The 9,977-nt window shown below is 43.7% G+C and overlaps 1 protein-coding gene across 1 annotated transcript in view; it reads left to right on the top strand.

The window, feature by feature from the left end:
• The first annotated feature begins 4,727 nt into the window (after positions 1-4,727).
• The window catches only part of TGFBR3 (transforming growth factor beta receptor 3), a 200,922-nt gene continuing 195,672 nt past the window's right edge, over positions 4,728-9,977 (top strand). Inside the window, exon 1 of the mRNA XM_060232181.1 lies at positions 4,728-5,638. The gene's annotated coding sequence lies outside the window, so the exon portion shown is untranslated. The remainder of the gene's footprint in view (positions 5,639-9,977) is intronic.

Here is a 9,977-nt window from a genome sequence, read left to right as displayed (position 1 = left end):
AATAGTATAGATAGAGATGCAGGAAGCATGGCCTGCTCTCCTAGTGGAAAGATGGAAAAGTGTGAAAGAGAAGGCATTAGCTGGAAGGAAGATTCCCTGAGAGTATCTGTACATCAAAGGGATAGCAATGGAGCATTGGAGAGGAAGAAAGTTCAAGGTCCAAACCTGTCTATCTCTCTGATTCTCTACAGTCCCCTTCTGAAGTCTGAGGCTAAGATGCAGTGCAAAGTCCTTGATTTCTAACTGTTTCCTTCCCATTTTATCCCCCACAACACTGTCAGGTGCATGGGGCTGAAACAGAGCACACTGGTCCAAGATCACCCAGCTTCATGGCTGAATAGGAATTTGAACCTGGATTTCTCAGCTCCTGTTCCAATGCTGTAATGATACTGCTAGATTAGTTCTAGTTATGACAGAGAGTGAGATAAATTTGCTTAATATTTATAGGTTGTCACCCACCATGGGCTGTAAGTATGTTGGGAGAAAGGATGGCTTCGAAATATTTGAAATAAATTAAAATTAATTCTGAGTCAGCTAATTGTGAATTGTTAAGCCCCCCCTCCCTCCCTCCCTTATTCATTTAACTGCAATTCCACAAGCACTCCAGCTCTTTTTAAGATTGCAGTGATGTGCACTCTCGCCTGAAATTCATTAACTCTGTTGGTTACTGGGACTTTCTTCCAAGTGAAGATCCAAGGATTGGACAGCGTTTGGCAAGCATTAAAGCTTGTTGCTGAAAACCTCCCACTAATATTGAATAAAGCAGGAAATTCTCTTTGGCAGTGTCAGTTCTAGCTGCTAGAGGACATTGCTACTAACCAGCATACTCATTCATTGCTAAAAATACAAACTTATTGAATCATTATCTTCAGAGGAGTCAGCTTGAAAGTGATTAGAAATAGGAGACTCCCCCTGTTCAACAAAGAATTTGGCTTCTTAAACATCTTTGACTGTAAGACTACTCAGTGACAATCACTGTTCCAAGTTTTTTTCCTCTAAGCACATTTTGTGTCATGTATTTATCTTTCAGCTAATGAAGACACTCAGCTCGCCATTTCTTTAAAAATCTTGCCCATGAAAGTGGCCAGGAATGCCGTTTGTGATGAATGGGTTGTATGGCTTGTTGTATACCATGAGAACTCCTCAAAGTGGACTGAACAGCAGTGTGGGAAATTACCAGACCCATTTGTCAAATAACCTCTCCACTATGAGCAGAGAACTCCATAACTAATGATTACCAGTAGCTCATTATTTTCCTAATCTAAACTAATTATCATCAGTACATCTTGTGGTTGGGAGTTCTGTATGTCTTGCTGTCAGCTCTGTTCTTCCACCTCTCCTCCAAGTGTCTCAGCAAACCTATGACACTAGCCACTCTGTCACATCTAATTTTTTGGTTTTATCTCCATTTTTAAAAACAAATGGTAGGCATGGCCAGCCTCATTGGGTGGACCCCACTATACATAGTAAATAGGGTTTATTATTTATACTTAGAAACAATCTTTACATAGTCACAGTATTAAGGAATCTCATCTAATTTGGGAACTGAAGAACTCAACCTCAAAGACACTGATCACTCTGACAGTATAATAATAATAATAATTTTTTATTTATATCCCACCCTCCCCACCAAGGCAGGCTCAGGGCGGCTTACAGACATGGAAAGTGCCATGATTACAATAAATACATTATACAATAAAATACATTTAAATAATCATACATACATTTTGTCATATTTCTAATGAACAAGATCAGTCACATTTAAACAAAGATACAGATATCCTTCGAGAAATGTTCAGTATACAGAGAAATTATCATTTGGGGTGACCTTGTCTTAAAAAGCATATACTTCATTCTAAAATAGAAAATATTTAATGGGAGTTTTTTAAATTCCTCCAGTTTTCCAAAAGAAAAATTGAAGTCTACAGAAAATCCTGCTGTCAGTATATCTTGCTTCCCAATAAATATGTTTAAGGTTGATGCAATGCAGCCCAATCATGTCTATGTTTATTCAGACACAAGTGCAGTAGGGCTTAGTCTCAAGTAAATATGCATAAATTTTCACCTTATGCTTTGTTCTGCCTGTGAAGTCACCTGAGATACTAAAATTCTCAGCTGGTATCAATCTAGATACTACTAATTTAATAAACAATGTAAAACCCTCCCCCCCAAACCCTGCAAGTGAAAAGCATAGCATTTCAAAGAATAAGGCTGTACTCCAGCCTGTTTCTTCATGTGCTCATTTTCTATTTGCAGGGAAGGATGTGTCCATGTGTGTGTATTGAAGATTGTGACCCTTCTCCTGCAGTTTGAAGTACTGCACTGCATTCTACCACATCATTCACATTTTAGAGGCTAACTACACATTACAGGTAAACCTCTGCACTTTCTTTTCTAGGAAAAGGAGCAGGGGGACAGGAGATATATGGGGCAGCTTGTACATATGAGGATTCTCTGCTTTGTTTTCATCTCCACTTAGAATGCTGACTCGAGAGATGGACATTGGTAATGAAAGCTGCTATGCAGGGCATTTTCAGAAGTTAAGCAGTGAGCTCTCTAGCAGTTTTTCCTTGCTGTTCTTTTTTAGCTAATTAGGACAAAAACTGCCTACACCTATCTGTTTATATATCTGCAATGAAAGGTGCTGGAAACATTTTTAAAAAATGAAAACAGGAAAATCAGAGGAATTAAAATTTGAAATGGAATAGATATGGCAGCAGATGGCTATAATTATAGTGAGTAGCAACTGATTAAAAAGCCTACCCAAAGCCTTGTGGTGGAAAAATGGGGGAGGGGGACTGCAAATGGGGCAGGAAAATGGTGCTTATGCAGATGGGACGCCTGCAGGCAGGGGTCATTTCGTAGAAAAAGAGGTGTTGCAGCTCATTAGCATAACTCATTTGCATGTACCACACAACCCTGACATCACCTGAAGGTGTACTAATTATATCAGCTCAGCATCTACCTTAAAATGCTTTCTGAATTATAATTGTCATAATAAAACCTTATTCCCATCATACTTTTTACATTACCTCCTCTGTGGCCACAGTGGCATGACTGTTTCCCATCAGTCTCTGTTTTGATTATTTCCCCATTTTTTGTGGGGGGAAATATTAGAGTTTGTAAAATCTTAGATAAGCAAAATTCTCACAGGGGGGTTGAACAATAGAGCCCATAAGCAATTATTTGGGGAGGGGGGGAAGAAAGAAAGAGCACAATAAAATTTAGAGGTTCTGGAGTTCCTCTCCTGTGAGCTCCTGCCCAATATAAGGCCTGTCTGCAGGACAGAAAAAGGTGCACCTTTCCTTCCAGAGGATTTGGTAATGTATCGGGGAGAGTTTCTTTCCAAAAACATTGGAGAAAATCAGGTTTGGGAAAGCATGTATCCAGGGTTGTGGAAACAGGACAAATACAGCCCAATGGTTATGTGGAAGCTCCCAAAGAAACACACCTCCATAGAGAAGACAAGGCGGTGGGGGGTGGGGACAAAAACACCTTCATGAGGATACAGCCATGTGGGAATGGGTGTCATTGCAATGCAGCAGTTAGAGAATGCAACTAAGGCTGGAGACACCTTGGCTCAGGTCTCGACTCAGCCCTGCACTGCGTGATCTTGAGCCAGTCCAACGCCTTGTAAGATTATTGTAACGATAAAAAAGGGAGAGGGCATGAGGATGGGTCAGATAAAAATGTGATAAAGGCATAAAAAAAAAGTAAAGGTAGTCCCCTGTGCAAGCACTAGTCGTTTCCGACTGTGGGGTGACGTTGCTTTCACGGGAGACTTTTCATGGAGTGGTTTGCCATTGCCTTCCCCAGTTATCTGCACTCCCCACCCCCAGCAAGCTGGGTCCTCATTTTACTGGCCTTGGAAGGATGGAAGGCTGAGTCAACCTCAAGCTGGCTACTTGAACCCAGCTTCCGCTGGGATCGAACTCAGGTCCTGAGCAGTGCTTAGGACTGCAGTACTGCAGCTTTACCACTCTGCACCACGGGGCTCTTGATAGAGACATAGCCACTCCTTAACCCATTCCACTCCCACTACTTTCCCATTCTACCATCACCAAAGCCTTTCCCCCAATTTAGTGTAGTGTATGTATGAACCAGTGTTCAGTCTCCTTTATTACCCAGACTTGTGGGTCCTCACAGCTGAAAACTGCTCTGCCTTGAAGAGGAACCTCTGCCTCCAGCTCAGCCCTGTTGCTGGACTTTTGCTTTACTGTGTTGGGGAGGAAGAACTGTATGGGTGAAGCCAAAATCTGGAGAATGTGTCTGGCCACAAGTCTGTGATTTCATTCCTTTTGTAAGAAGTTGGTTTTTATGCCCCACTTTTCTCTACCCTAGATTGTCACAGAGTAGCTTACAATCTCCTTCCCTTCCTCTTCCCACAACAGACACCTTGTGAGATAGGTGGAGCTGAGAGAGAGTTCTGACAGCACTGTGATGGACCCAAGGTCACCCAGCAGCTTCAAGTGGAGTGGGGAATAAAACCCAGTTCTCCAGATTAGTCACCACCACTCTTTACCATTACATCACACTGGCTCTCATAACTTTCTCAACAGAATGTGAATGGGGGTGGGTGATGGTTTGACACCTGTAGTCTCAGTTTTGCAGAGGTAAGTACGAGAAAGATGTTAATGGATTTCATCTTCCCGTTTAGAAAAGAATGTACTTAAATTACTATGGTAAAAATCCCACTGAACCCATGATGTAGCCAAAGCTATTTTACTGTGAGCGGTCCGGTGGATTTATTTTTTAAGGGGAGGAGAGCGCACTCTAGATCTACCTTAGAAATTTTGCAATTAGTAAAACAGAAACGCTAGGCGTTGAGCGACTGCAATCTTTTCATCTAGTTGTGACTATCACAGAAAGGCTGGAGAACTTCCAGGGTTAGAAATACCTGCCCTGTTGGAGACGTTGCATAAGACGAAATGTCTGCAATCCAGGGGGAAAAAAAAGTGGGAGGGAAAAGGAAGAAGCAACCGTCTCTTGCCGAAGGAAACGTCTTCCTCGGAAATGCACAATTCCTCCAAAGGCCTGTATGTGTTGCAATCTCCTGGCCCTTGCAGAGGCTGCGAACGAAGCAGAAGAAGCCACCTCTCTCACGTGAGGCGAGGAAACAAGACCCGAGCCTCGCTCCCGACCCCTCGGTCACCCGCGCAGGGAAGAAGGAAGGGAAGAAGCAACCGGAGAGGAAGGAGGAGCGGCCCCGGCCCAGGGCTCCTTTGATGCCCATCACTGTGCAAGCCCCGCCCCTCACCCAATAGGAAGCCTCGGCGGCTCTGACTGATAGACCCGGCCACGAGTCCCTGCTAGGGATGCGGCTGGGCTAGCACGATGGGGTTAATCACGGCTTCTGGACGCAGCAAGTTGGTGCCTTTGCCTTGACGCTTGCTCCGGACGCTCAGGGCATTCCCTGCCCCGGGGCGTTCCTCCGGGCATTTGGGGGCTTGGGGTTTTCTGCGTTTTTCTTTCGTCAGTCTCTGCTGCAGGGTTGCTCATTCTGGCCGGGGAGGCAAGCAAGGTCTGGATGGCGTAGCCGGGACGCGGCGGCTGCAGCTCTAGGCGTGCGGGCAAGCGCGGAGGAAAGTTGCAGCCCGGTTGCCTCCGAAGTTGTCCTCGCCTGCTTTGACAGATCGAGGTAGGAGGGGGGGGGCGAGTTGCAGCTGCCCCGATCCTTATCTGGTTGCCTTTTGAGGAGTGGCCAGCGCTTGCGTGCTGGGCATGGGTGCTTGTGGTTAAGGGGAGTTCCTTCTCCCTATTGCGTCTAATGTTTGGGTTACTCTGTTTGGGCTTGGGGATCGCCGAGAGCACGCGCTGGGGTTGGCGTGCCCACGCTTGCATGGGAGCGTGGGTGTTTACAAACGCCGAGGCTTCTTTCGTAGTAAAAGCAAGTGGAGTCGAGAGAAGAGTGGCGGACGGATTGTTGCAGCGCAACAACAATGAGTTTGCTCCAGCGGCAGAGGAGGCTGTTGGATGCCCTCAGTCGGGGTTTCCTCCACCCGTAAGGGGTTACTGAGCCGCAGAGCTGTGGGACTGGTGATCTGCGCCCCCCTCCCTTTCTCCATTCTTGTTGCTTCTATTGTGATCGCTTGACTGGTTTCTCAAAGAAACTCGAAGCCTCGCGCTGGGTCTTCGGCAGTTCATTTGGGTGCAGGGCTATCCAGGCTTTCCCTGGGTTTCATGCGGAAGTGACCTTCACAAAACGAATGCAAAAGGTGCCTGACCTCAGTCCGACAACTCTTAGTGTTCCATGCACCCAGCTCTTCAATTTACTCCGATGCTGCTGATAAGCTTCAGTGCACCTCTCTAATCCTGTCTGGTACCCCTGAGTCGTCTTGACATATTATTGCCACAACGCGTGTTTGCAACCCAGTTAGTCAGGAGTCATGTCACTACATTCTCTTTCACTACTCTAGGTGGAGGGTTTTGTAAACTGCACGATCTCTCTACACGCACAGGCGCACACATACACTTACTCGCAATTCTGATTGCATTGGAGTAACTAACACCAAAGAGTCAATCCATTCTGAGATTAAATCTCGAACTTTGAGTTTGTGTGGTTGTGGATTCAGGCAAGGGACCAAAGGCAGTTATATTGTTCCTTTATAATGAGTTGTTTACTGTTACACTACTATTACTGCTGTTGTATTCTTTGGCTGTGACTACAAGCTAGATTGGCCAAGCACCTGAACTATGTCACTCTTGCTATATTTAGATTTTGATAAATGCCTTGTAGGATCCAGGAACCATACTTTCTCTTAATAGCAGGACTTTTACCACATTTAATTATGTAGCAACAGTATTTGTTGCTGCCTTTGGGGTTTCTTAGGGCAGAATAGAACTCCCCCACCTTTCTTTTAGAGAAATCCATGAGACTGCTGTTCGCAGCTTGCTGCAGGCTTCATGTGTGATGTTAGGTGACTTTTTGTGCCTCTTGGGGTAAAGGTATGGGGAGATGAGGCAAAGGAAAAGAATAAATTAATGAAAGTTGAGGGCAAAAGAGTTTTGGAGGAAAGGAAGTTTTGGAGTATTGTTTGTGTGGGAATTGTTGGGAAATGCAGCTACAGTGAACTGGCTTTTAAGTTAGTGTGTTCAAGAAGTATATTCTATAAGATATATATGTAAAACTTTTATAGCCTATCTTTTCCTATTTTGCTTCAAAGACAGTTTATAATAATAAAACCAAAGAAAGAATTAAAGTATAGTTGAGTGTATTTAAAGGTGGCACCAAGAGAATAGCAGCAGCATATGAAACCCATTGTGTTAAAAGAAAAACATTTTTTTAAATGATCACTTGGATGTCTGAACAAACAAGATTGTTTGTTCAGCTAAACAAGGTAGCTAAAAGTTAACAGTGACTGAGGAGGGTATTCCAAAATGGGGTGCCACCACACACAAGGCCCTTTTTCACCCCACTTACCTGCCAAAACTCTGTAGGTGGGGCACTCAGAGAAATGCCTTAAAACAGAAGTGGGTTCAAAGTGGAGGAAAAAGGCCTGTGTTGATGTATAAAATGTACTGAGGCATGTTCATCCCTTGTCTAAGAATTTAATTCTGTGCAAAACCATTCCACAAAGCAGGGGTTTTTTTCTGTATAAGACATGCATAAAATCAAGTTTTAAGCCATGTAGTGTTATTGAGTGATGGACTAGAACTGAGGGCAGTGATTTAAATCTCCTATCCTCTGTTAAACTCCCTGGATAGGTGATCTTGGGCTATTTCTCAGCCTAGCCTACTTCTCAGATTTGCTGTAAAAAAGAGTAAGAGTCCAGTAGCACCAAAATTTGTGGCGGGTATGAGCTTTCATAAGTCTTTAAGGTGCGGCTGGACTCTTACTCTTTTTTACTGCTACAGATAGACTAGGCTACCCATCTTGATCTATCTCGGACTTGCTGTGATAAAATGGGGAGATACAGTACACTATAGTTTGAGCTTCTTGGGGATGGATGTGATTGAAATTTAAAATAAATATTCTCAGGTGGCAAGAACAAGTTTGGTTTGCCCCATCTGGAGTCTCCAGGGTAGCGCACAACAATTTTTAAAGAGTTGAAAGTTTCCAACAGCAATGAAGTGCAGTAAAAACAATACGAGTCTTCATTGCAAAAGTACTGTATGTCAGTGATGCTTTTTGTCTGTTGTTATAATAAAATCAGAGTTGCTGGAAGTACCACATTTAAAGCACTGATTTTGTTTTAGAAGATTGCACCATCTCTCCATTTGTTATCTTGTTGTGAAATTCGCAGAACAGGACTGCTGCCCCTTTATTTTTATAAATTTAACAGTTGGAGGTATAAGTAATAAATGCTGTTCAAGCAAACTCAGTGAACTGTGTTAATACTTTAGTCTTGGAACCTAGCTGCTGTAATCCTAATGTCTTGCTTCCTTTTGGGACCTTTTACAAGTTCAATGATGATTGAAGGAGGGTTTGTGCTTGCTGTCAAATATTAATGAATGTAAATCAGAATATGGCATTATTTGAATTATTGTGCAGTGCCTGGAGATACACACAGATACACTGCTGCTTTACTTTTCTCTAGAGCAGCGGTTCCTAACCTTTTCAATATGGTGATTCAGAAGTCCAAAATCACTTGGCAACCTATCCAGGACTGGCCCAAGGTTGGAGGGTTTTTATTGGTGCCCTAGGCAAACCTTGGCACTCACCTAGTTCAGCATTCTATTTTCTGCAGTAGCTAACAAGATGTTTCTGAGAAACCAACAAACATTGCACGTAAGACGTAGCTGCCCCCACTATGAATCCCAAGCAAGTGGCATTCTGACATCCACAACCTTTGCATGTGAAGGTTACATTCCAGCCTTCCACCACCATCCCCCTCGAAACCCCACTGAGATTCTCACTCACTCTAGTGACCATCAGGACACATGTACATGCAGTAAAGGGGGAAAAAAAACAGCTAATGTATGATATGGAAGATACTGTTTCCAGGGTCAGATCTTGGGTTCCAAGGTACAGAAGAGAGCAGTGGATTGGATAGGGACAGCCATTAGGGTGGGCTCACCTGCAACCCACTTTCAGAGATTTTGTGACCCACTTTTGGGTCCTGACTCACAGGCTGGGAAACATTGCTCTAGAGAGCAGGTTGCAGGCTCTAGGAGGGAAAAATCATGATCTTGCTCCTGCGGGTGGGGGGGGGATGTCTGAGGGTTTGCAGTGCAGTCCTTAGCAGAACTGTACCCTTCTGACTTCAGAGGACTTAGAGGGGTATGATTCGGCTTAGGATTGCACCGAGAGCCAAACCTGGAACCAGCATAAAACCAGTGGCACTGACATTTATTCCAGTGCAGAGATGTATGTTCCGGGTGTCTATTAGACTGTGTTGTGTTAATAGAACTGCCATGTGCGTGTGGTGTATTTTTCTACCATGGGTTCAAACTTGTTCTTAGATGCTGACACAGTGATAGGAGAGAACCTGTATGACTGCTTTCTGTTGCTTGAATTTGATTATGGTGGTAGAATTAAATTGGAAAGTACTGCAATGCCTAGTTGCAGCCCCTCCTCCCCAATTGTTCCTGTAAGAGTAACTTGCCCTTAGCAAGTTTTTGTGCATTTCAGTTTGAGTTGCTCCCCACCCCCATTCATCTGTCAGTAACTGATGGTTTTTCTAGCATGTGGAAACAGTGATGGGAAAGGGATCACCTGCAGAATTTCTTTTTTGTAATGAAAACACAGGAAAAATGGCAGCATTAAAGTATGGAGCAATTGCATCTGCTTCAAGGGGTGCTATTTTAGGCATAAGTGTTATGGAACTTGACTTCTGAATTAATATACATTGGATGTAAGAGTGTGGATGGAAACAGTGGTTAGTTTGTGTCCCATTATATTCAGTAGCAATCAGAATGCATCTTCTGGCTTCTTTGGAAGAAGTGTTAATGGATGGAAGTTATGTAAAATATGCCTTTTTAATTAGGGTTGTTTCCAGTGTAAGGGATTCTATGCTTCTGACAGTGGTTTGGATCCC

Source organism: Heteronotia binoei, chromosome 2 (genome assembly GCF_032191835.1).
Source record: "Heteronotia binoei isolate CCM8104 ecotype False Entrance Well chromosome 2, APGP_CSIRO_Hbin_v1, whole genome shotgun sequence".
In the NCBI taxonomy this organism is placed as follows: domain Eukaryota; kingdom Metazoa; phylum Chordata; class Lepidosauria; order Squamata; family Gekkonidae; genus Heteronotia; species Heteronotia binoei.
The sequence above is the reverse complement of the archived record's forward strand: the minus strand, read 5'-3'. Positions and strand labels throughout refer to the sequence as shown.